This window comes from Agelaius phoeniceus, chromosome 11, assembly GCF_051311805.1.
Source record: "Agelaius phoeniceus isolate bAgePho1 chromosome 11, bAgePho1.hap1, whole genome shotgun sequence".
In the NCBI taxonomy this organism is placed as follows: Eukaryota; Metazoa; Chordata; class Aves; order Passeriformes; family Icteridae; genus Agelaius; species Agelaius phoeniceus.
In genome coordinates this window covers 5,657,178-5,683,734 of record NC_135275.1, presented here as the reverse complement: position 1 = coordinate 5,683,734, position 26,557 = coordinate 5,657,178, and the positions used below count along the sequence as shown (strand labels likewise).

General features: G+C 44.0%; 1 long non-coding RNA gene across 1 annotated transcript; it reads left to right on the top strand.

Moving 5' to 3' along the window:
- The first annotated feature begins 5,658 nt into the window (after positions 1–5,658).
- Positions 5,659–26,363, top strand: LOC143695037 (uncharacterized). The gene is made up of 4 exons (XR_013183931.1): positions 5,659–6,470; positions 6,636–6,727; positions 12,341–12,442; positions 20,808–26,363. It is a non-coding gene; the product is annotated as an uncharacterized LOC143695037 (long non-coding RNA).
- The last annotated feature ends 194 nt before the right edge of the window (positions 26,364–26,557 follow it).

The window sequence follows — 26,557 nt, the reverse complement described above, 5'->3', positions numbered from 1 at the left end:
GGATTCGGATCCCCAAGGAATTCTTGAATGTCTCTGCACAGGGAGCAGTGGAGGCATAAAAGACAGGCAGAGCCTGTCCACTTCTGAAGGGCTGGGGGCACTTCTCAGGACCCAGCCTGCCTTGGTCTTTGACATTCCTGCTAGCCCTTACAGCATCCAGGGCTGAGCTGGTGCTCAATGGCTCCTGTCCAACTAGACAGGACAGGAGCCCTCTCACAGCTATGCAGAATCCTAGGCCATCAGTCCCAGCTCCAGTAGCTCACTGTCATTAGGAGATGTGGAGAAGAAGCAGCAGTGTCATAAGGTTGCTTTTGTTTTTACCGCAAAAAGGAGCGTGTTTGTTCCAGTTACCAGCAGAAAACACCTGTTTTCCCACAGCCTATTACTAAAAAAATCGCCTTTCCAAGAAATCTGCATGGATGGATCAGAGATCAGCATCAATCGCCAGAACAATGACTTATTTTAATAACTAATTATTACAGAACTACTAAAAAACAGAAAACTATGTCTACTAACTGATGGCATCCCTTTAATCTAAGCACTCAATTCCCTTTATGTGGGGTATTTGAGGGACAACTGTAAGAAATCCCGCTATTAAATTCATAGCACTGGACAAAGAAATACTTGACTGCTTTTGAAGGGTTTAATGTACTAACAAAATGACACAGGCAGACCTTTTTATTGTTGAAACTTTTTGAACGTTTTTTCACCCTCATATTCCTCCTGATATAGTTGAGATTATCTAAGTAATTAGATTTGGTATCTTTTCAGGCTTCCCATTCATGCCCTGAATATTTTGCCAGACCTTCCTTTTTTTTTTCAATTCTGTGGTTTCCCTCTGGTGTTTTAAATCAGATGTTTCAGTATTTTACTATCTGTGGTGCTACTCTCTCGGATCTAGTGAAGAGGGCCAAGCAGTGCCGGTCTGCCGGCAGGTCCCAGGCGTCGCTCCTGCTGGCGGCCCCGGGGCAGGAGCGACGCCGGCGCTGCCATGGCCGGGCTTCCCTCAGGTGTCGGCACTGCCAGCCCGGCTCTGCCCAGCGGCCCCGGCGCTGCCATGGCCGGGCTTCCCTCAGGTGTCGGCACTGCCCGCCTGGCTCTGCCCAGCGGCCCCGGCGCTGCCATGGCCGGGCTTCCCTCAGGTATCGGCACTGCCAGCTCGGCTCTGTCGGGGGCTCTGGCACCGCCACGGCGCACGGCAGCTCTGGCACTGCAGCCTCGGCCAGCAGCCCGATCTGCGGACTGGGACCCCGCAGCGGCCGCACGCTTCTCCCTGAGCCCGAGCAGCGACTGCACCCTCCCAACAGCGCGCCGGGAATGCGCCCACGACCAGCGCGGGCTCGGCTCTGGGCAGGAACCGCCCCGCCCCTCACACCCGCCCGCCCCTTCCCGCCCTCCGGCCCCGCCGCGCGGCGCCCGCGCTGTCATGGCGGCTCTCGCCCACAAGGCAGCGCCCTGAGCCCTGCAATGGCGCCGGCAACGTTCTGGCACTCTGGAAGGCGCGGGCGGGCACCTCTTGCAAACTGGGCCATACGTCCCATTTCCTGAAGAAAACACGTCCTGTCATGCCTGGCCTTTACACACTTCCAAGCCTGCTCAACAAGAACAGACGTTTAACCTGTGACACACATAGCAGCCTACAAGCTCGAAGTGATGGCCAGGTGTTAGAAAAGCAAAGTACTTGTTGCTAGAATTGTCTTTTAAGACTCAGGGCTGGGCAAGTTTCACTGATCTCAGACCCAGAAGGAGGTTGACAAAGCTTGGGAAGAAGGATGCCCACTGATAGTGGACACAAAGCATGCAGAATTTAGGGGCCCTAAGAACATCTGCTAGAACTGCCAAGATAAAACACTCATAAAGCCAACTCAGGAAATATGCTGAGATGAGCACCAGCTGGGTAAAATAGAGTGTGATGTTTGCAGGCAACAGGACTTTGGCACCCAGATTATCCTGGGGCTGGCCATGGGATGGTTCTGGTCACCAGAACACATGAAAAGACGGTGCAGTGCAAGCGCTGGGCATTGTGCTTCATAGAACCCAGATGAAAAAGCTGGGGAGACTGTGCTGGATTCTTGTGTGGTATCTGCCCCTTCTGTCCTTCTTCTTCTCAAAATATATTGTAAACCTGACTAAAAAAACCTACTTAGAGCCATGCTCAGTACCTTATTCTGAAAACTTACAGCTGACTTACAGGTTTAGCACCTTACAGAGCAGGTTTGAGGCCCTGGAACTGGAGGGACAGACAAGTGATGAAGTGGGCACAAGTCCTTCTGGAATAGAGGGGGCACCTAGGGCAAGTCAGCCAACACCATGCATCGTGACCACCTCTGTTCCAGGGGAAGGCAGGGTCCTTGCAGGCCTTCCCAAAAGCATCTCAAGGGAAGGTTTCCATCTCCCCCTGCCCCGTTTCCTTGACTTTAGTTGAATCTTTCTCTGACAGAAAGACAGGAAGCTCAGGTGTGTTAGGAGATTAGTGTGAGCATTGGCAGAGGTGAATGGTGAGGAATCCAGAGGCTTGTGCAACTCTCTTCCATAAAGAGTCTCTTGTTGTATATTTCCAATAAACTAGAGCTTAAATGCCAAGTCAGCGATTGGGGAAATACAGCACTGAGACAATAAAGCTGTAACATGCCTTGTTTTGAGAGGGACAAGTAAGACAACAAACATTCAAACAACAAATACTAACAAGATGAAGAAGAAAAACTTTGTTTTCTATGGTCCTCTAATATTTATTTTCTTCTCTGTGCCTTTTGAAGATGGCCTACATCCTATTTTCAATGTTTTCTTTTTTCCTGTCTTGAGAATGAATTTTGCATTCTGGATATTTTAGGTCAGACATAAGAAACGGTCCATATTTTTTTCACATATTGTTTGGCAATCATGAAAAAGTAAGTTTAGAGGCAACAGCAGTTATGATAACAGCCATTATGATAAGAGCTGTAGAGGTAACAGCTGTCTTTGATAATCCTTGCATGTCATGCTCATATGCAAAGATGCTAGATTGATCCCTTGAAGGGCATTAAACCAAGAAACAAGTACATCAAAGCTTCTGGAGGTGGCTAACATGGCGGGTTTCTCTGAGGGCTGACAGCCTCAGCCCCACTCCATGGCTGCTTTCCTTGAGGGCTGATAGTCCCAGTCCTGCTCCATGGCGGTTTCCCTGAGGTGTCACAGCCCCATCCCGCTCCACGGCCGGTTTCCCTGAGGTGTCACAGCCCCATCCCGCTCCATGGTGAGTTTCCCTGAGGTGTCACATCCCCATCCCGCTCCATGGCCGGTTTCCCTGAGGGCTGGCAGCCCCATCCCGCTCCATGGCCGGTTTCCCTGAGGTGTCACAGCCCCATCCCGCTCCATGGCCGGTTTCCCTGAGGTGTCACAGCCCCATCCCGCTCCATGGCGGGTTTCCTGAGGTGTCACAGCCCCAGCCCCGCTCCATGGCCAGTTTTCCTCAGGGCGGTGCCACCTCCCTCCCGCCTGAGGCGGTTTGTGTCGCATAGCCCGAGCTGGATGGAGGGAGCGGGGGCAGTCATATTGAACACGGCGTTTAATATCGCCTCACTCGTTCTGTGCTTTCCTGGCATTTTTCGACAGAGCTGTGCTTATCGAGCTTTGACTTTCTGTGCCCAACCTCTGCATTCCAGGCAGCCCGTGCTACACGTCTGCACCGTGCCCACACCATTTTAGGGGTAAAGCAGTGCCCCTGCCTTTCAGCCAACTGTGCGGGTCCAAGGTCTGCATGCACACTGGATAAAGAACTGACTTGTTTGCACAGACAGCTGTGGTTTTCTGCACCTCAGCTGGCCTGTGTCAGCTGCACGCACAGACCCCCGCCCCGCTCTGTGTCCCAGCTCTGTCACCCTGGCAGTGTTTTGTGCGTGACACTAGTGCTGCGCGGAGTGTCGCACTGGGGGTGTGTGCCACACCGCCACTGTGTTGAGTGTTGCACTGTGCTGTGTGTCATGCTGGCACCGTGTGCTTCCAGACCTCGGAGTCTAAGCGGGAGGGTGTGAAAGGTGGTGACAATAGAAAGATGCCAAACGAGAGACCAGTTGCTTCCATACTCAAAAGCCAGCTCTCTGTTATGTAATAGTGTTTTCTTCTCCTTCTTCACCTGATGTCACTCTGCCATGTGCACATCCCAGAGAGCTTGATGCATGAAGAACCTTTGGAAAGCTGACTAGGGCAGCACAGCATTTTAGGAACTGTGGGAGCCATCACAAGCCATCTCTTTGCTGAAGACAGGTGCTGTTTTTAACCAGTGTTTGATTACAGCAGGTCTGTTGACATCCATTTTGTGTAATCTAAAAATAGCTTGTTCAGCTGGGCAGTGAGGGCATGCTCCCTACAGGTCCAGGGAGCCTGAGGCTATGGCTTTGCTATGTTCAGAAGGCATTTCTCTGCTTAGCTTTAATCCAGCTGGACTGAGTACAACAGTACCCAAATAGAAACACAGAGTTTGGAGTGGGTTTACAAACTGAGCAAGTGTCCCAGCTTCCCAAGAGGCTTCTAAAATTTGAAGCAGTGAAATCTAGCCCTAGCTTGGCTGCTATAGCCATTTCACTGTGCCTTTGCATAGGAATAAAACTTTGTGATGTGACTGAGGAGTGAGAATACTCTTCAAACCAGAACTACAGAATTCAGTTTTATTGGTAACCTGTTTGTACATGCTCTTATTTATTAGATACCTCTTGTGTATTGTTTCGATTCCCAAAAAAAGCACATCCTGTAATTTCCATGTGTGACTCCTGTGATGAAGGACTTGTGACATCTTGGCCAGTTACTTTTTGTAATCGCAGAAGAAATTTCCTATTCAGCACAAATAAATCGCATTTTAGTGCTGGCTATTTAAGTCTGACTTTCTGCTGAACACTTCCACATGCTGGTTGTGAAGATGATACCTAAAGCTGTTAGAGTTGTTTTATTGATGGACCTGAATTAATGCAACATCCTTATTAATTCAGTCTTTTTAATTATATGTTGGGAATTTTCTCAGTAGCTTGCCCTGCTATTTGGGATCATTCATTTTACTATCCCTTTTTATGATCAAAGTGTATTACTGAATCCCATGGGCCCTTCAGGGCTTGCTCCAGCATATCAGTTGTCAGGACATTAAAGCTGTTAATTTTATTAAGTTTCTGGGGTTTTTTCCAAATTCAACATTGCTGTGCATTAGAGTAGGAGCTGAAGAGGTAGGATGTTAGCTTTTCCATTTCATATCCTAAATCAGCAGGTATTTTTGCAGCACTTTTCCCCAGGTACGGCACACCTTTGGTTTCCAATCCAAAGAGTTACTCCTGGGACAGGTGAGACTTTTAGACAGTCAGGTACAGTTTTGTCTGTGTTGATTTTAATACACAGGTCCCACAAAAGGGAAAAGTTTTTCTTATTTAAAAATCGAAAATAATCCCCTGTAAAGGTATTTTAGTTGTAAACCCAAGGTTTGTTTTCTTTGAGGAGGGGGTTTAATTTACTTTCTGCCTTCAGTTTAGTACCTTTTGAAATTGCCTCACCGTTGTTTCCCTGCTTTCCTTCTTACAGTGATGACGCACTTGAAAGGGATTTTTATCGGACAATACCCCAGCAGGGATTTGAACCATGTTCTGTTGCTTTGGAAACCAGAAGTTACAGAAGACAAGTTTGCTGGGCTTAGCATGAAACGTTTGTGGACTACAATTTTCCGCCCGCGCACAGCTCAATTTGAGGGATTTTTAGGATGCTGGGCAAACTTGTTACTGTTGTTAGCTTGAGCAGGGATGGCCATCAGGGATAGCAGCTGGGCACTGCTTGCCATGCTGTGCTTCAGCCTGCTGTAACAGGGAGCAGGGCTTACTCTGTGGGCAGGAGCAGGCAGGGTTTGTGCAGGAGAAGCTCTCCCGGCCAATCGCAGAGATGCTCGGCACACTGGAAGCATTTGTGGCACATCCTCTGCTTTTATTTTTAATATGCTCTTCCCTCCCCCCCACATAAGGTGATGTCCTGAAGCTTTCACTCTGGTTTGTGCAGTAGAACTTGGTTAAACCAAACATTTTCTGTTCAATCATTTAGTTGTGACCTGTATATGCCAGGAGAAGGTTCTGTGTTTTGTTTTCCTTTGCCTTTCTGGAAAGCTATGCTGCAGCGTCAGCTCTGCAGTGCAGCTCAGTGAAACATCTGAATTTCCATGTACACAGTTTTCAAGAGGACTTAGGAGACACTGAAGAAATTTCATTGGCATTTACTGCAGTTTGCCAACATCCCTTTTGATTAATGAGGCTGGAGTAGAGGGGGACAGGAGAGCTGGAGAGCTGCATCAAATGGTGCCGAGCTGTGGCTGCACAATCAGAAGTGGCTAATGCTGGTGTCAGTGAGGATGCTGGGCTTGGAGTGAGGATCCTGCCAGGCAGCCTGGCACCCTGAGGAATTGGAAAGAGCTTGAGCAGTGAATGTAATTCACAAAAACTGAGGACCTGAACTCTGGCCCCACCTTCCAGGTATCTAAAACAGCTGGATAATACCACAATGGAAGAAAGGATCTCTGAATCTCCTCTCTATTACTTTGTGTTTTGGAACAGAGGAAAAGGCAAAAAAAAATGTTTAAATTCAATTCTCATTTCCTAAGCCAATGGTTAATTGTTCACCTCTCCTTCCATCTCCAGCTCAACTCTCAAGTTCATTTGACAATGTGGTGGCCAGCAGGGTCTGCTTTGATGACGGAGTCTGATGACCAGTACCAGCAGCTGAGTTCCAGGTAAGACACACATGGTGTCTCTTTCAAGCCAGGTTCTTAAACTCAGAACCCTTTGTGCTGCTCAGTAACTTGACCTGCTGTGTCTGACAAGTTCCTGAATTTAGCTTTATGGTATTTCATATCCTACAGTCTTGGTTGCATCTGTATTTCAAACATTGCCTTACCCAAAGCCAGAAGCCCTGTTGCTCAGCAGCCAGGCTGGGAGGCAGGTGAGGACACTGACCTGAGGGCACACAACAGGCCATGGCACCCTTGAGGAATGAGGAGTCTCCTTTCCAAAGAAAAAGCTCACTGAGAGATTATGTGTGGTGTTTCCAGTGCTTATATGAAGAAAGGTGGAACCTTTACTTTAATGGTCAGTGTTACATTTGTCCTTTGGTAGCTTTTTTCTTTTAAAGAATGGGTAGTATCAGTTGAAAGTTAGTCCTTTGCCCCTTTGATTTTTTAAAAACAAGTGTGCAAATGTTGAACTTATAATTCATTTCTATGAATAGAATATTTGTGGGGTTTTTTTCACCTGAATGTGAAAAAAACCACATTGTTTTTGTAAGGCTACGATATTTGTGTTGTCACATCTTGAATCACCAATAATTCCAGATAAAAATAATAAATTTTTCATTGTGCTCAGTGGTAAGACAATTAGTGTGGTCTAATAATGTAAAGTGCTTGCCACTGGAATTTCTCTGCAAATCTTTAAAAAGCCACCGCCAAAGAACAAAACAGACCCCAAGAAGCACTAACCCCCAAAGCCATAATGGGCCTAATTTTGGTTTATTTCTGAGTGCACCCTATGAACACCCCCCACTGCAAGCCACTGAACACTGAGTTCTTTAGCAAGCCAGAGCACTCACTCCCTTAGATGAATCCCTCATCCATGCTGAGATGTTCCAAAGTACATGTGTGTGGCACCTGTGCCCTTGGGTCAGATGCCAACAAACTGCACAGTACCTGAAAACCTAATTCAAGTGTCTGCAACCTTCTCCCTGCTGGAATCTTCCCCGGGAAGGAACTTTTGCCACTCGTGATGCAGTACCTGTTCTATAGTAATTTTCACAAATATGTTCACTCCTACCTGACATCCAGTGTGTAAGATCTTATTTTAGTTCCCCTGTGTGTAGTAGAGGGCTGTTAGCTTGGGTTTGCATGTGGCACTTGAAGTAATGCCATAGAAAACATCACAGCTTTTTAAATTCCTTCTCTTACCTTGGCTCTCCTCTGTGCTGTTAATAGAGGTAAATGAAGTGCAGTCACGGTGGGGGGAAAGGGCATAGCATGAAGGGAAGCCATTGATTTCAACATCTTCTTCACAGGCTTCTCACATGAAGTTGCTTCCTCTAGGAATTTCTAGTCAAAGATGTACATGTGCAGTCTCAGTTTTTTTTCTAGCCCAGTTTTAGAAAAAGCTTAAATTTGAAGAAAAAACCCCCAACATCTACAGCCTTTCCAAGAGAGATGATCTAAGCTAAAGCAAAGCTGAATTTGACATGCTGTCGTTTCCCAAAGGCAGCTGTGAGGTTTGATTTTTTTTTTTTGTTTTCTGCCTTAGATCCACATAGATTTTTATCTCCTAGACACCTTCTGCACACACTCCTCTTCAATACCTACTTTGCATAAGCAAGGTGACTGATAAATGATGATCCATTTATGTCTCAGTGCAGGTAATTGTGGATGCTTGGATGCTGCCATGTTCTTTGATTTAACTGGGAACATACCAGGTTCTAAGTATGCATTGTATGTGTTTAGTACTGACAAGAAGATGAGGGAGAGAAAAGCAAAAAAACAAGGGTGCAGTCACTGTTTTAAATTCTAAATTAATAAAAAGTTTTGGGGTTAACTTGGCAGGTAACTTTTTGTTACAGCTGTTGGAGTTAGTGGGGGAAAATGTGTTGTCATATGGAATAGCCTCATTTATTTTGACAAAAAGCAGTCTTCATGGTGTGAAGGGAATGGTGGGTAGTGAAAAGAGTTGGATTACTCAACCTGTTGGCACCTACCAAATGTGTCAGCATTTTACACCAAAAAAAACCCCAAAAATTAGACAATAACCGAGACAAAAGGCTTCTTAGATTCTGTATGGTAACAAATGCATGTCTGTTTACATAACCTTATTTGAATTCTGGAGGATAAAGTACTTTTTGAAAAAAGTTTCTTTTATATTGCAGTAGTGCTTTAAACTTAATTTTAAAGACAATAGTTTTTATATAGTAAAGGAGATAAAAATAAAGGAGTAAAATAATAAAATTAACTTGTATTGAAACAATATCTAAAGCTCCTAAATTTGTTAGAAGTGTAATTTAACAACAGATTTCCAACCTCCCAGTCTGGAAAAGACAAACTGTGTGACCACAGAGAGTGGAAAGAGCAGCTCCTCTTCCTGGAAGGGAAGGGTGGAATTGCCTGTTCTGTATTTGTGCTCCTAGGCTCCCTTCAATGGTGGCATCTGCTTAAGTCCCATAGAGTAGAGAAAATTACTCATTCTTGAAAACTCCACTCTTGGTTTGATAGTCTGTTTTAAAGGGCTGTTTTACTTTTTTCTTCTGGTAGATAATGGAAACCGTAGCAGAGAGCTTTGAAGGAATTGTTTCCTGTATCTGATTTCTGAAAGGATGATCTCTGTATTTGCTCAGGCCCTGCTAAACTTCTCTGCTGTGATCAATCTGCATAGCACTCTTTCAAGCAAGCCATGCTGGTTTGGAAGCCACTGCACCCTGGCAGAACCTGCCAACTGATGCTGGCAGGTAGCATTTTATCTATCTTGCAGTTGAATTTACAAATACCTTAGTTTTGGTTGGTGGGTTTTTTTTTTGTTTGTTTTGTTTTTATTTTTTTATTTTTGATTTTGCAGCTTTATCATTTTAGAGAACAATGACATTTAATTTTCTAGATACAAAACCAATTGTAGTAAAGTCACAATTGAAAATCTTTTGTCTTGGGAGAGAAGCAAAGAGAAAGTGGCAAAGTATACTGGTTTTAAAAGCTTTTCTTCTATTCTTGAAAAGCAATTTGACTTCTTTCCATCTCCCCTGAACTTCCTGTTCTTCATAAATAACCTCCCAACAAATAATGGTTGTCCTTATATCCTTTCAAAATCTCTCTCTGTCTAACATGGGCAGGAGGCTGGAATTCTTTTGTTCTGACCTAAGATAAAAGTCTTGGGACATGACAGTGGGAAATAAATTAAGCAATTGTTAGAGAGCTGTTTTGGGGTTTAATAACTACACTGGCGACTGTTATTTTAAGCTTCTGAGTTATAACAAACCAAACAACATTCAAGGGAAGAACAGTCAAATGTGGACACAAAAGTATCCTGAGGATGAGTGTGAGGGTGGTTAATGTCTGTCTCCTCTGGGCACTTCAGCTGCCCATTGAAATGTGCTTTGTGTTTATTCAGCTGTTGCCATTGGTGATTTTCTTCCTTCACTGAGGACTCGGGCATGGGAATGCCCCTGGAACAAAGCAGTGCCTTCACCTCCAGGCCTGGCAGGGCTGCAGTTGTCCTGGGCTCTGGCTTCTCCTGCTGTAAACAGGGCACATCAACTCTGTAGCCTTGGCAGCAGGAGTAGATTTTAAGAATACAAATAAAACTGAGGTGTCAGGCTCCTGCAGGCTGTCAGTGGACTTTTGTGCCCAGCTGCCCTTCTTGGTTTCCCTTTTTACTTTTTTTTTTTTTTTAAGTTCTTCCTAATCTCTGCTGTTACAGGGAAAAAAAAGAGAGCTGTGTGAAATACCAAGCTGTGTTTCGTGTCAGGTACGTGCAGGCAATGTGTGTAATTGTGACTGTAATGTGTGTGGAAACCGACCGTGGGACAGTTATAAAAATGAATTCTAATAATAAATGAGGAAAGTAAAGCATGGAAGAAGGCCCTTGAACCTATCTTTTGTTCATCATTAACCTTTATAAATCTTAAGTTGATTTAGGAGCATTTGAATTAAAGCTTTAAGGATGTTGCTTTTTGACAGGAACTTTCTGCTTGTAGCTAAGCCTTGAAGAGTTTTGCAACAATAACCTTTTGAAGTATAATTTTAGGATATTGTTTGTAGTAAGAATCTTTGAAACTACAGCTTTAGAATATATAAAAAGGAAACATTTATCTCACACCTAACAACACAGTGAAAAGCAGCTTCAGAAAGGAAGATGAACATCAACTCAAGGGTTAATAGTTTTGCCCAAGGGAAGCTGGACATAACTGTCATGAGATTTATAGTCCTCACAATCAAAAGGTGGACCCACATCTGGAGAGCTGGACCTCACCAGCTGGGAGACTTCTTCCTTCTTTTGGAAACTGGACCACCACCACCTGGGGATATCCTTTCTGGGATACATCCTGAGAAAAACTAAATCACAATAGTGTATAGAACTGTGGCGTAAAAATTTGGACTAGAAACTGCCAATGAGTAAAAATTGGGACTAGAAACTGCTGAGAAAGCTGATGAGTGCCCCTATAAATACCTGTAAGCCTCAACTGTCGGTGTGCAGTGGGAGGGAAAACTCCCCCCACTGTACCCAGCGCTGTATTGCTCAGTATTTTTAAACTCTGTGGAGCACATTCATTCCTGATGGATAATTACAACAAACCTTGAGAAATGAGGGAGAAGATATGCTTGCAAACTTGATCAGGTTAATTCATTGTTACTTTTGAATGATTCTTACAGGTTTTAGTTAAAATTCAACTTTTTCAAATTTTTGAGTGCAGAGGTATTTGAACAGATCACGTCCACAGAAGTGAACGAATGCAGAGCCCCAAAGAAATGCACAAATACAAACACTTTAATCTACTGTAGTTCTTAATTTATGGCCCAGCAGTTTCCAGCAACAGGCTATTTCCCTTTTGTAACAGCCTCAAATTAACATTTTATGCTTCTTTTCTTTAATAAATACAAATCCAACCCTGAAAATTGGGCTGATGGAGTCAGTGGTTGCTATGGAAATGTTCATTTGATACATAAAGCTGGAATTGGATGCTTGTTTCCCCCTGACTTGCAGCTTCTCCTGATCCTGTCCCCGTTGGTACCAGCTGCCTTTTGCAAGGCATCCAGAGGGATGATGTGAGTGTCCTGCTGTGGGCACAGTGAGCCAGAGCAGCTTTGTGACTTAAACTGGTGATCTGAGCTAACTTGGGTGAGGCTTTGAGTGATGAGACAGGGCTCTTCTGTTGCCTCTGAGGTGGAGGTGGCAGGGCCTCAGAGGCAGGTGGCAAGTTCACGTGGTTAATGTTGTTTTCTAATTCAGCTTCACTCTGTACAAGATTTGGATCTACTTGTTCCAGTGTTTTTAGGACAAGGGCTATTCTTACATCTTGTATTACAGCAGATTTATCACCAGACCATGCTAAAGCTTGTTTTATAGCAGTGCTACTACAATTCTTACCCATGCTTGTTTTGACCACTGATTGTCCTCTGTTCTTTAGAGGAGATGGGGTAGGACAGGACATATTTTGGGTTGGAGAAGAACTGCACTTTTGGGAACATGCATGTTTTCATTTTGATGACTGGGACAGCAGGAGCTCCAATTCAGGATATATCTGAATGTTTCCTACTAGTTTTATCCCAGCACAAATTGCTGGTCTCTTTCCTGGTCATCAGATGAATGATTTTTCTTCTTTTCCCTTTAAGGAAGAAGAACTGTACCTGAATTGCAGTTTTCAGGTTGAGGTTTTACAGCACAAGGGAAGATCCTTGCCTCTTCTGCCTCAGTAGTGAATGAAGCAAGCCCAGGTACTTATTTATTCACTGACTACATGTCCAGTGCATGTAGTGGGGAGACAACATTTTCTAAAAATAGAGATATGTCTTTAGAAAAAGAAAATCAACTGATATAATTAGAAAAACACACCAATGTCTTCTTATATCCACCCCCCTCAGCCCTTCCATTCTTAAACAAAATCAGTGTACTTTAGCCTGGAGGAGAGAAGCTTCAGGGTGACTGAAATGTGGCCTTCCAGGACCTGAAGCCCACAAGAAAGATGGAGAGAGACTTTTTACAAGAGCCTGGAGTTACAGGACAGGAGGAAATGGCTTCAAACTGAGAGACAAGAGTTTTAGATTAGATATTAGAAAAAAATTCTTCCCTGTGAGGGTGGTGAGGCCCTGGCACAGGGTGCCCAGAGAAGCTGGGAGTGGGAGCACTCCATCCCTGGGAGTGTTCAAGGCCAGGTTGGACAGGGCTTGGAGCAGTCTGGGATAGTGGAAGGTGTCCCTGCCCATGGCAGGGGGTGGCACTGGATGGTATTTAAGGTCCTTCCCAACCCAGCCCCTTCTATGGTTCTGTGTTACTGAAAAGTTAAGTAATGGATGAGATCAAATCCAAATTGAGCTCATTTTATTTAGATGCACACCAGTCAGGCTGGTGTACAGTATTTATTTAGATGTACACCAGTCAGGCTATCTCAGGCAGATAGATGAGGCTGCCAAGAAAGGTGCATATTTTAATACAATTTACAGGGTGTTTGCCATAAGCCTTTTAATTTAAAATTTCCAGCTGAGTTTGAGTCTTGTCATTCCTGCTGAAATGTGTTTGGAGGATTATGTGCTGATGTGGGTGAAGGGAAGAGGTTGGAGAGGGGGTTTGTGTTCTGGGGGAAGGCTGAAGTTGGCATGTAGGGCACCAGGCCTGTGCTCTGCACTGCACTGGAAACCTGCTGTGTTCCAAACATGAGGAACTGGAAGGAAAAATGTGGTTGCAGAAGTTAAGAGGTGTGGAAGGAGCTCTACAGAGAAGTTCTCTTGGTGTCCTGAATACCAGGGATTAGGTTAGGTGTGGGGGAAAGAAGTATCTACACCTGGATTTAGGAACCAAGGTTGCATCTTTGTGGTGAGGACAGACCAAAGGACATTCTCAACCATCTGAACCAACACCATATTTTCACTGCCATCTGATTGTAAGGATTCTGATCCTTCTCCTACCACAGTTTTCTCCTGCTTCATAACTATTGAGATAAAAATCCAAGGCTTTCTTTTGGTGATTGTGAGTACAATCTGCTGCATCCCTATTCAAAATTTAACATATATTATTTACTAATGTCAAATCCATGCCAAACCTACTGTGGAGTAGTTCTCTTTGTACAACTCCAAATAAGCAGGAATGCCATGTCACAGGAGGCACTTCATTGCTGAACAATTAAACAGGAGTGTTGTATTAACTGGGATGTGTCTTTTGGAAAGAAGTCAGTGTCATCTTTATTTTGTGAAGCTCTTTGGTTAATTGGCATGATTTTTTATTAATTGATGTCTTAACTGACACAGCTGGAAGTCCTTGCATTGAATAGAATTGATAACATTGATAATGTTTGAAAAACCTAAAGCTAATCCACACTGAAATAATTTTATAGTCCCAGAGAATGAAAAGTCTAATTCTGTTTTGTAATACTCAATAATCCTGTTTATAGTCTGAAAAAGTAATGTGTGTCATGTAGCCTTGAAGGCTGGTACTTACCAGCTCTTGCTCCTTCTGAGTATTAAAACTGGGTTCCAAGTCAGCAGCTCATTAAAATACCCCTAAACCAACTCTCTCCAAGCTGATGGCTTCCAACTGGAAACTTAAATAAGTCTGTGATAAGGGAGAGCCAATGCAGACATTGTGAGCAGCCTGTCATGTGCCCTGAGGTGTTTGTTTTAGAAGTGCATAATCATGAGAACTGTCAAAATCCACTGGAGTTAAAACACTTGTTCCACTTTTACCTTGCTGAAATGGCAGACTTTCCTGATAAGAACATTTAGATACCAAATCCATGGTATAACTGAATTGCAGCCACCAGCTGGCCTCCTGAGACACTCTGTGTAACTCTGGCTGTCCTAAACACATCCCTAAATTTGAGATTGTCATTTCCTAAAAGCTAATTCTGCCTGTAGTGCTAAGTGTTGTCCTGCTGGCATGTCCTTCATGCCCTGAAAAGCAATTTTCAATGTAAATCACTGGTCATAAACCAAAGTAAACAGGCTGCTGTGCCCACACTGGAAAGCACAGAAACCACTGACGTGGAATTACTGAGGATGCTCTTCTGCATTATTTGTGATTGTTTGAAAAGGTGCCAGTCTGAAGCACCTTGAAGTTGGAGGTGGGAAGGGTTGTCTGGGTAGGAAAACTTGGTGTGGGAGGTGGCCTGTCAGCACAGGAGCTGGGACAGTCAGGGAACACTGACACAGGCCACGTGGGCACTTGCAGAGAGTTTGTCCTTTTGCACAATTAAATTATTTTTCCTGCTGGGAAAATTTCCTTTTTTTTTTTTCCATGGATTTTGGCCCCATTTGCTGAGACAGGACTGACACTGGCTTCTCCAAAGAATTGGGTGAATGAGTTCTCTCTGTGCCCACTGGAATGGAAGCCAGGAAGACAAAATACACCAGACCTTTTGAGCCATCCCCAGCTCTGTGTGTGGGTGATGGATAATGTAGCAGAGTGCTGAACTCTTATTCCTTAACCTTTAAAGATTTATGTGCTATCATTTGTGTAGTAAAGCTCTTTGCCATGTAGCTCTCCAAAGAAATGCAATTTTTTACTCACTGGTAGTCTAATATCTTCTACCAGCTCTGAAGAATGGAAAAAAATATTTGGAATATACTTTTGAAAATTATGAGAAACTACAGGGGAAAAAATAAAGAAGTCTAAGGAGCTTTGAGAGGCTTTTCCTTTAGAGAACCCCAGGATTTCCTGTATTGGGTGGAGGTTATGCAGCTGTTTTATCCTAATGTTAACATATTAGGTTACAGGAATCTTTCCACTTAATTGAACAAACACAGGAGAGTATTTACGTAACTGAAGATCTGCAACTGCCAGCAGAATTAATTAGGAGAGGAATAATTAGGCAAATAGTAGTGTCCAAATGGTCCCAATAGAAAAATGTATTGCAATCCCAATAGAAATCTCATTAATGTTGTTGTTTCTGATGAGCTGTGCCTTTTGCAGTACCATAAAGGGAGGCAAATGTGGAAGGATCTCAGTGGGGTGTCAGCTTGGGTATGAGGCAGAAACAATGTCAAGGTTTTAAACTGTCTGGTCTCATTATTGTCACTCATGGCTGCAGCTCCACTATCTGCTTAAAAACCCCCTGTGATTGAATGAGCCTCTGTAGGGTGAAACAGGTACAGAAGAGAACATTTCAGGTTAGTGTTTGCTATGGAATTGTTGCTTCATGCATGAGAAGCAAGCTGTCTCTTATGCTGAGCAGATAATCCAGGAAAAAATGAGACAAGTAGAGCTTGTTTCAAGTACTTCTGCTTGAATGTTTCAGTTTACTGCTTCAAAGAATGGAAAAGTTAATGAGCACATTATCTTAGACTTTCCACTGTAATGTCACTCATGCAGAGGAATTAAAAAAAGGTTCATTCGTGTGATGTCATATTTACAGTGGCTGTTCTAGGAAGCAGGTTCCTGCTCTGCAGTAACAAGGTCTGTGCCATGATCAGTGAGGGAAAATATCTTAGAAATAGTTCTCCAGCAGGGAACTTGTGTTTTCCTTATTTCCCCCTTCTTTTGTCAGCTGAGAATCTTTTTTAGCTCTGTTACAAATTACTGCATTGTAATTCTGAATTGCATTTTTCAAACTTGTTTCATAGGTGCATTGGAATGGACTAAAAAGTATTGTACTGTGAGAATAGCTTGAGTCCAAACCTATTAAAAAAAAAGCCTATCACAAATAATCATTCAGAGATCCCAGCTTGGAACAAGTGCTACTTCCTCAGAAATATCCTCCTCCATTCCTTCCAAGTGGGGCCTGGGAAGGTTAAGGGACATGTTTAAGGGTCACAAATACCATGTGAGGCAGCACTGGTAATATAAATTGTCTCACAAAACTTCAGTTTCCAACCAAGCTGGAATTCTGGCTTTTGTTACTCTACCAGGGAGCTACAGGGCCCTCCTGAATTGATCTATTAACAGGGTTTTGTTAACATTTTGATCAAACTACTAACAGCTGAGTAAATTAATTTGATTTTTAGTGATGGGTAAATTATCCACATCAAAATGTTCTAGGCTGGCAATGTGGGCTGGAAAAGTAGTGCTTCTCTTTGTCACAGTGAAAGTTTGCAGTAAGAGTTGAGTACATTTTGTATTTATCTGTTCCCTTCCCCTGTTAGCTATAGTTGCTGATGGTTTTCATTCACTTGGTTTCCTATTATGGCAGCAGCTCTGAATAAATATCAGTTAGGCCAGCCTCTTATTTATGTGCATGTCCTTAAAATGTGACTATAACATATTAATTAATTCTAGATTCCTGGGGCTATGTTCAGTCATGTACATCTCCTCCTCAGTGAAGAGAGAGACACACTCAGGGGAGATTTTTATGACTTTTACTGTAGACCCAATGTTTGAACACAGGGTACAGAAGTGGAAACAACTGACTGTCAGTCTCTGAATACTCCATACTTTGCTAATATGGGATTCAGGATTACAATACACTGAATTTGATGCCACTTGTTACCTAATCACTTGTAGCATTAATGACAAAATCTTTCTTCTGCTGCTTTCTGAACACAACAACCCTTTTGTCCTGCAGCCCTGAATTTCCAATATTTTTAAACTCTGTGGAGCACATTCATTCCTGATGGATAATTACAACAAACCTTGAGAAATGAGGGAGAAGATATGCTTGCAAACTTGATCAGGTTAATTCATTGTTACTTTTGAATGATTCTTACAGGTTTTAGTTAAAATTCAACTTTTTCAAATTTTTGAGTGCAGAGGTATTTGAACAGATGACATCCACAGAAGTGCATTTCCAGGAGGGTGAGCAGAGGAGCTGTGTGGGGCAGGAGCAGCAGGCTGGTGCCTCTGGGAGGAGCTGGCTATGCTGCCCATCCTGCAGCAGGAGTGCCACACGTGCAGCCATTCCTGCAGGAACACCCAGCACCTGCCTCAGGGACAGATGTGCAGCAGCTCTGTAAAAATGCCATAAAAGTACCAGCTGCTGTGCAAACACTGCAGCCACAGAAGGGCTGCTTCTCTCTCTAAGTGTTCTTGGACAAAACCCTGCTGGGGGGGAAGTGGCTGAGGCCAGGACTTCCAGAGCTGGAGAGATTCCCTGGCATGAAGGATCTCTTCACAGCCAGCCCAGAACTGGAAAATCCTAAAATGGCCTGGGTTGGAAGGGACCTTAAAGCCCATCTCACTCCCACCCTCCTGCCATGGCAGGGACATCTTCCACTGTTCCAGGTTGTTCCAAGCCCTGTCCAGCCTGGCCTTGGGCACTGCCGGGGATCCAGGGGCAGCCACAGCTGCTCTGGGCACCTGTGCCAGGCCTGCCCACCCTCACCCTGACCTTCTGTCAGTCTGAACCCATTCCCCCTTGTTCTGTCTCTCCAAGCCCCTGTAAAAAGTTTCTTTCCATCGTTCTTGTGGGCTCCTTGCAGGTACTGGAAGGTCAAAATGGACTTTCTGTACACCTAAGACAGACCTGGACAGAGCTGTACTGCTGAACCCTCTAGGGCTATTGGAATCCTGGAAAACTGGAAGAAGTAGAAAATAAACCTTAAGCCAGAGAAACAAGCAGAAAACTCTTCTTTTTTTTTTTGTGCTATTTTTTTTCTTTTACTAGAAAGGAAATGCTTCCTGAAGCTTTTAAACATTTGCTCTGTCTAAATTTTAACCCTTTTTACAATGATATTTTTTTCTGATATTTTTTCTGAAAAAAAAGTATTTTTTCAAAGTAGAATCCAGGCAAATGCAGGGAGAGGAACTGTAGATTCTTGAATAATGGGCAGTCAAAATAATGGTCCCAATGTGAGAAATAAACAGGCAATAGAAAGTTAGTGCTGGGGAGCACTTCTCGGTACCTCAGGAAGGTAAAACAGCCCAGGTCTCAGTAAATGTAACTTTCCTCTGTTGTGTCTCAGCTGATGAGCATCCTCCTTGTGGCCCTACTGAGTCTGTGTCCTGCCTTGCCTTTTTCACCACTAAATCAGAGGCAAAAATTCAGGTTCAGGTTGTTAAACCATTTGTAGTGTAAACCTCTCATGCATTGGCTTTCATGTCCTCACAAAATCACAGTAGGAAAAAAAAAGAAAAAGAAACCAAAACCAAAAGAACAACCCAGTGCAGAGGCTAATGACTGAAAAATCAAAAAGGGAAAGGGGAATGAAGATGTGAGAGTGAAAAACACAGAGTTACTGAGGGAGGAGAGGGTGAAGGCAGGTGTTCAAAGGGTAACACTGCTCAGCAGGAACAGCAGTTATTTCTAGAAAAAACACCCTGCAAACATTAACAGATCTGGTCACACCGGTGTGAGGGCAGAGGCAGCGAGTCAGGAGGTGAAATGCTGTATGGCACTGAGCTCTGCTGCATTCTGTGTGTGAGACAGGGGCTCCTGGCTCACAGGAACCCCTATGGCAGGATTCCAGTTCCCCTGGAGCAGCCAGAGCAGCCTCTGCTAGCCCCTGGTGCTGCCCTGCCCAGTGTCGAGGCTCCTGACCCCACATCTGCAGCTCAGCTTCACTGGGGCCACGTCTGCAGGGGTTAAATGGCTGCACTTGACCTCAGAGGTACTTTCCAGCCTCAGTGGTTCTGCAAATCTGCAATGCAGAGGCCCTTTGGCACCTGTTGGACTCTTCCCAAACGTGTGTTCTTTCTGTGTCCCACAAAATGCCATCCTGGGAGCTCTGGCAAAGTCAGGGACTCTGTGCAGGCTCCCCAGCCCCCTCTTACAGCACAGACAATCCCTTCACAATTTACACAAGTCAAGTAAATTAGTGATTAAAGCCTTAATGGCTTGAAATTGTTCCTCTGCCTGGGGCAGTGAGGATTGCTGGGGGGCCTTGCTGTGTCCCCCTGGCCATGGAAATAGAGGGTGCTGGCTGCTAAAGAGGGGTGCTGGATATTAAAGAGAGGTGCTGGCTGCTAAAGAGGGGTGCTGGACACTAAAGAAGGATGCTGGATACTAAAGAGGGGTGCTGGCTGCTAAAGAGGGGTGCTGGGAGCCACCCTGGGGCTGCTGAGGGCACCCCTGAGGCAGCCAGGCTTGGGCAGGAAGCTTCACCATAGCCTGGATTTACTTCTCATTCAAAATCACTGAAAGCCAAGCTCCTCCTTCTGATCAGAAGCCAATTTTTTTTATTTTTTTTTTCTGTGTGAGCTTAACTCTTTCTTGCTCGTGCTTAACTGGATTTTAAAGCTGTATTTTAAGGTAAGTCAAAGCACTGTGGATATTTCCCCTTTTCCCAGCAGAGGCTGGAGGATGTGCTCAGCATGGAGGGCACAGAGCTGCAGCTCTTGGGGGAGCAGAGCTCCCCTTCCCATCCCCAGCTGGGCCGGGTCCCGGTGCCTCCCTGCTGTCAGGGCCATCTCACTTCAGTGTCTGCAAATTCTCCAAAGCAAACTCTCCAAAGCAACATCCAGGGCTCAGGGAACATCCAGGGCTCAGGGAACATCCAGGGCTCAGCACACAAAAAGCAGGTCAGCTCTCAGGAGCACAGGCAGGTCCCATGTGAGCCACCTTCTGAAATTAGAGGTTGTGTTTGTGAAAAATGTCAATCACTTGTTTTTAAAATGTTAAAAGTTTAATAGTAATAAAATGGTTATAAGATAGTAATACAATTAGAGTAGTAATAATTTGGATAATTTGGATTAGGACAATATGAGACAATAGAACCAAAGAGTTATGGACAGTCCAGGTACCTTTTTCTGGGCAAAATAAGCCCGAAAAAGGACCCACGTTAACAGAGGATTAACCCTTAAAAACAATAACCTGTTGCATATTCATACACCTCATACATGATGCATAAATTCCATTTAAATACAGGATTTTTTCTGGTCATCATCAACTTCTTCCTCCAAGTCCTAACAGCGCCTTCGAGGCAGGAAGAAGTTCGTTTCTTCTGATAATGGTGCAATACATTCTCTTTCTCTGAAAGATTTCGATGTCCTGTGGCTGCTATCTCCCTGCAAGTCCTTTCTTTAAAAACAATATCCTACATAGCATTGTTTCTATTTTAACATTTTTTATAACCTAAAACTATATTTAACACACTACTTAAGAGAATTAATACAGCATTACTTTCTAACATAACACATATAATATTCACTTTAATATTTGTGAAAAGCTAGTCATAAAATATGCATTTTTCACATGTTGTTCTTTTGTTTGTGTTACAGACAGGTGGTTTCCAGAAGGAGGAGAGGATTCCGACCTGAAGCTGAGCTGTGGCACACGTGGTGCCTGCTGAGAGGGGACGGGGTTTGCTGTGTGTGCGGATGGATGGACGGACAGACCGACAAATCCTGCCCACGGCCTCTCCCTGCCCGCAGCACCGGGCACAGCCTGGATGGGGAAGGCCTGGGGCAGCCTCTGCTCACTCTGCCCCTGTGTGTCCCGGGGCATGCAAACCGCTCTGCACCCAGGACACTGTGCAGAGCTTCTGTTCCCATGGCTGAACCATTCCCCTCGGCTTGGGCTTGGCTGCTTTATTCATGAAGGAAAAGCAGAGCAGTAGTTTAGAGAGAAACAGAATTCAAGATTGCTCCAGAAATTGATTTGCCCAGATCTCTTCTGTAATTCTAATATTACTGGATAGGCCACCATCAACTGTCTAGAATACACTCATCTATTATCAAGGAAGAAACTCCTTTGTGCAAGGATTTTGGTTTAAAGAAGTTTTTCAAAAAAGCTGAAAGTGCTTAAATGTAGACCTCTAACTTTTTTCCTTTCCTGCTATACTACTGCACAATTCAGCTCTTTTGTTAGTTCTTGTATTTCCTGAATGTGAGAGCAATACAAAATATGTTGAAATAGAACCTGAGGGGTTGGGAATGAATTTTAAGTATGGGTTTATTTCTAAAAAGAGAAAAAGAAAGTCTAGCAGAAGTTTTTTCTAACTTTTTTCCTTTCTTGCTACACTATTGTACAATTAAGCTCTTTTGTTAGTTTTTGTATTTCTTGAATGTAGGACAATACAAAATATGTTGAAGTAGAACATGAGGGGTTGGGAATGTAATGTAAGTATGGATTTATTTCTAAAAAGAGAAAAAAAAAAGGTCTAGCAGAAGTTAGTTGTATATTCTTGGACAAAGTAGAGCTCTGCAGTGGTGTTTGTTTCACAGGCTGTGGCTGACAGACACAGGGACAAGGCCTCACCTCCTGTCAAAAACCATCCCAAACCCCAGGGAATTTCAGAGGGCTCTGCAGAGGCTGGAGAGCAGCAGGAACACAGGGCCAGGCTCTGTCCTGACAAGTGCAGACACAGCTCCTGCTGCCCCTGCCTGGCTCTGGCAGAGCTGAACCAGGTCCAAAGTGCTGCTGTGAGGCTGCCCTGGCACCAGTGCAGACCTGCCTTGCACAAGGTCCTGCTGCAAGACTGCTGAAGCTTTCCTGGCCTAAGGAACTCGGGGAAAATGGGTGATACTTAAGCAGCTTTAGAATAGTTCCATGTTTTTGGTAGTTGTTAAATGTTTCTAGTGTTTCCTCTATGAAATATCAGGTGTGTTAAATCACAAAACAGCAGAACACAGTGGGGGCTTAAATTTAGACTAGTTCAGAGAAAGTAGTGTACACACAGAGGCCAGGAAGAGAGGTGGGGACAGATTGCACCAGGGATGAGCCCCATTTGTGATGGCAGCTCCATAAACGAATGGGAACATTTAGCATAACAATGTGCATGCTGGGGGATATGAGGGCACAAATGGCAGGAAGCAGATGTGTGCAGACACCGGCTGGAAGGAGCCCTGCTCTCACCAGGAATGTGCTTCTAGCTTAAACTTGGCTGGCTTGTGATTAGCTTTGGTCCTCACATCCAAGCAGTGGGAAGGGGAAGCTGTTTCTTGTTCTGATGATCGCCCTTCTCTTACACTGAGAGAAGGGTTTAGTGTGTAGGAACTGTAAGGAGGACAAGACAAGGAGAGATGTGGAGGAGAGGGGAGAAACAGGGTCCTTAGGAACAGATGGGGAAGGAAAAGGCTGGAGCAGGAGGATGCTAAAGCAAATGGAGTAATGTGAGCACAAGAAATGATTTCCAGATAACAGAGATGTGAGGAATCCCTTCTGATCACTATGAGAAGGCTTGCTTCAGCTTTTTAAGGCTGGATTTGCACCCCTACAATGGCACACATTTAGACAATTATCCCCCAAGAGAGCCCTGGAAGGGGGGGAATTTACTTCTAAGCTTCCTCTTCAAGTGTACCCCAAAATAATCAATAATCAATGAATAAAATCAGTACTAAAAGGAAATCTTCTTATTTTATTAGTGTCAGCTCAGGTTTTTTTTGTAATTAGTAGAATTTTGATTGATATGCTGAATCCTGGCCTATAAAGGGATCAGAACACAGCAACACTTGCATTGTGTGAATGGCAAAGGTAGAGTAAATATCTGGCTTTACTTTCCCAAACCCTTTAGGACCAACTTTCCTCATGTAAGTGTTAGCAAAGAAATAATCCATGCATGCTTATGGATTCTTTCATGCTTGCATGATTTTAATGATAATTAAATAGTACATGTCTCAGATCCAAAGGCAAACCAGAGTCAAGTGTGCCTGACTCATTTCTCCTCTCTGAACAAAAATGGGAAACATCAAACCTCTGTGTGAGGCTGTCTGATGTTCTGGTAGCTTTACCCTGCTCTCTCATGTAGATATTCTTAGGTAGATATCTGATACTTGCCGGATTTTGTAGTAATTGGTTACAGGAGGGGGAAAAATGTGTTTTCTTATGCACAGAGAGAATTTCTTGATGGTCTGAAATGTGCAACTGGGCTTTCTTATCTCCAAAATGGATTGAAGCAGGTTTGGAAATATGATTTGTCTTTTCTCATAACATGTGTCAATGAAATAGGGATGCAGGAAAACTGATGTAAGCAGGATAAAAGAATCTCTTTTAATCCAACATTTCCTTGGTATTTGTGAGACCCACTCTGAATGTTTCTTTACTCCTGTGTGTGGTGTCCCTGTGCACATGCAGCTGCTCTGGTACTGAGTGCTGATGTAGATGGATCAGGACTAAATAATGGAATAATCCATGTAAAATGCAGGTTTCAGTAGGGATGGCACCTTCTTGTGTGTGCTCCAAAGCTGAACACTGGAAGTGCTTTAACACAAGCTACAGGATAGTAACACTTGTGCAGATGCTTTGAAATATGTGTTATTGATTATTTTTCTTTCCTAGCTTTGTCTCTTAGGGATCATGCTGCTCCATGTGTCTTTTCATCTGTCCCTTATAATAATTTATGGAGCCAAGTGTAGAGATCTCAAAGGTAGGACACATCAGTCATTTTTCTGTACAGGGAAATACCCAGCCTGGTGCTGCATTAAAGGATGCAGGATGAGCTCAACCTGTGCATCAAAGAACCCACAAAAGAAAGCCCCAGATTTAGCTCTGAGTTAAAGCTTCTCCTCTCTGTCAGTTTTCAGACAGTCATCAGAGAGGGATGAACTGGTGATGCAGAAACATTTGTGATAAAAACATTGAAAATAAGTCAGCCAACAACCAGGCACGAGCCTGCTGGAAAGCTGCCTTCAGTGGTTGCTGTTTCCAGGGGTGGGTTGTAGCTGGAACTCTGCTCAGCACTGCATTTCTTCCAGCAGCTGAGGCTGGGCTGATGTGACTCTAGGGCTGTAGTGTGACAGGGAAGTGCTGCCCTCCCCTCCCCATTCACTCTCTGGCTTCTCAAATCATTATAAATGGGTTTTCTCTCTGTGCTGGGTATTGATAAGGAGTACCTGAGAGTTGTACTCTTATTTTCCTTGCTGGATTTTTATCCCATTCAGAAGCAAGTCCTTTTTGCTTGCTTACAAACTGCTGGATCCACTTTTATGCTGTTACATAGAAGATGGTAAATCCAACTGAGCACCTACATTCAGTTAACCACAAGAAGTTTTCACTGGCAAACATGCAACATTTGAAATATTCCTTCCTTCCCAATACTGAAGCAAAATTCTCTCTATTTAGAATTACATTTAGTTGCATTTTCTTGGAGACAGTTAAAAAAAAAAAAAGGGAACATTTATTTATTGCAATTGATCCATAGATCAATTAAAACTAGGTAGGTAAAACTAATTTTCCAACCAAGTTTTTTCCATTTTTGGTTGTAATGAAGTGATCTCAGTTATAAAAGGTCTTCCTAGGAGCAAGACATTTTCAGGTACAAGTCACCTGTACTTTTACAAGCCAAAACACAAAGATTGCATTTGTAGATAAGGAATGCTTAGACAGCATTGGTGACTTAGAAACTGATTAGAGAGTCTGCAAGAGGAGATGCAACAATTCTGTGAGGATCCCAGGGCTGATCATTGTGAGAAAAAGATGATTATTGCAGAAACCTTCAGCTCAGAGAAGAGACAACTTGGAATGCAGGAGAGGTTATAAAACCCTCGGTGAGATGAGATAAAGACTGGCTGTTCAGCAGATCTCATACAAGAACTCTGGAGGCATTGCACAAGCCTGATGGAGTCAGTGTGTGGGGAAATCCAGGGTGAGCTTGGTGTGAAAAACGCCAATCACTTGGGTTTTTTAATAAATTTTAAAAGTTTAATAGTAATAAAATGGTTATAAAATAGCAATACAATTACAGTAATAATAATTTGGACAATTTGAATTAGGACAATATGAGACAATAGAGACAAAGAGTTATGGACATTTGGGTACCTTTTTCTGGGCAGCACGAGCCCGATAAAGGACCCACATTAACAGAGGATTAACCCTTAAAAACAATAGCCTGTTGCATATTCATACATCTCATCCATGATGCATAAATTCCATTTAAACACAGGATTCTATCTGGTCGTTGTCAGCTTCTTCCTCTGAATCTTAACAGCACCTTCGAGGCAGGAAGAAGTTCCTTTCTTCTGATAAGAGGGCAATAAATTCTTTTTCTCTGAAAGATTTCGGTGTCCTGTGGCTGCTATCTCGCTGCAAGTCTTTTCTTTAAAACAAGTATCCTACATAGCATAGTTTTTATTTTAACTTTTTTTTATAACCCAAAACTATATTTAACACACAACTTAAGAGAATTAATACAGCATCACTTTCTAACACAACACATATAATATTCACTTTAATATTTGCAAAAAGCCAATCAGAAAATACGCATTTTTCACACTGGGGAGCTCATTCCCAAAGGACCTCAAAGTCTCCTTGCTTTGAGGGAGTGAGGTGTTACAGGAAATAGAAATGTGCTGAGGACAGAGCTGGTTTGGGGCGTGGTTTGGTTGGTTTTGCTGTGCAGAAAGACTGCTGGGCATTTGAGCTGCAGTAAACACAGTGAGACTTCAAGTAGGTGCCACATAGCTGGGGAGTGCTCATCCATCTCCCTGCTGCACTGACAGATTCCATGGGCAAGGGTGGGCGCTGGGGTGGCAGGGATGGGTTCACTGTGCCTGGCAGGGGAACAGCAGAACCTTGCACTGGCCTGGTCAATGAGCTCAGCTGACAGCCCTGCTCCATCCAGAGCCGTGCTGAGGATCCCGTGGCAGCGAGCTGTGCAAACACAGGAGGCAGAGGATGCTCTCTGTGACTCCCAGGCTGGGCACACCTGGTTGGAGATGCCCGAGGGGCTCACAGGGAGCTGGCCTGGGGCTGGAGCAGCACCTGTGCCTGCAGGATTCCTGCTCTGGGGCTGGTAAGGACAGCAACTGCATGACAGAGTTCATTGTGGAAGGAAAAGGGGTGAAGCACCCTAATTGGGAAATGCTGGCCTGGACAAGTGTCTGTGTTGGCAGCCAGGAGGAAACTCTGCTGTGCCCTGCTCCTGGCAGCAGCACTGCTGCCCTGACTCACTGGTGAGTGTCTCAGACTTGCTCTGTGAAAAATCCTTTCCTTAGGATTTTTGCTCCTGAGAAGCTGAGAGGCCTCAGGAACAAAATGTAACCAATGGTTATCTGCTGCTGTGGAATGCAACAGGTGCATCTGGGATTGGGCT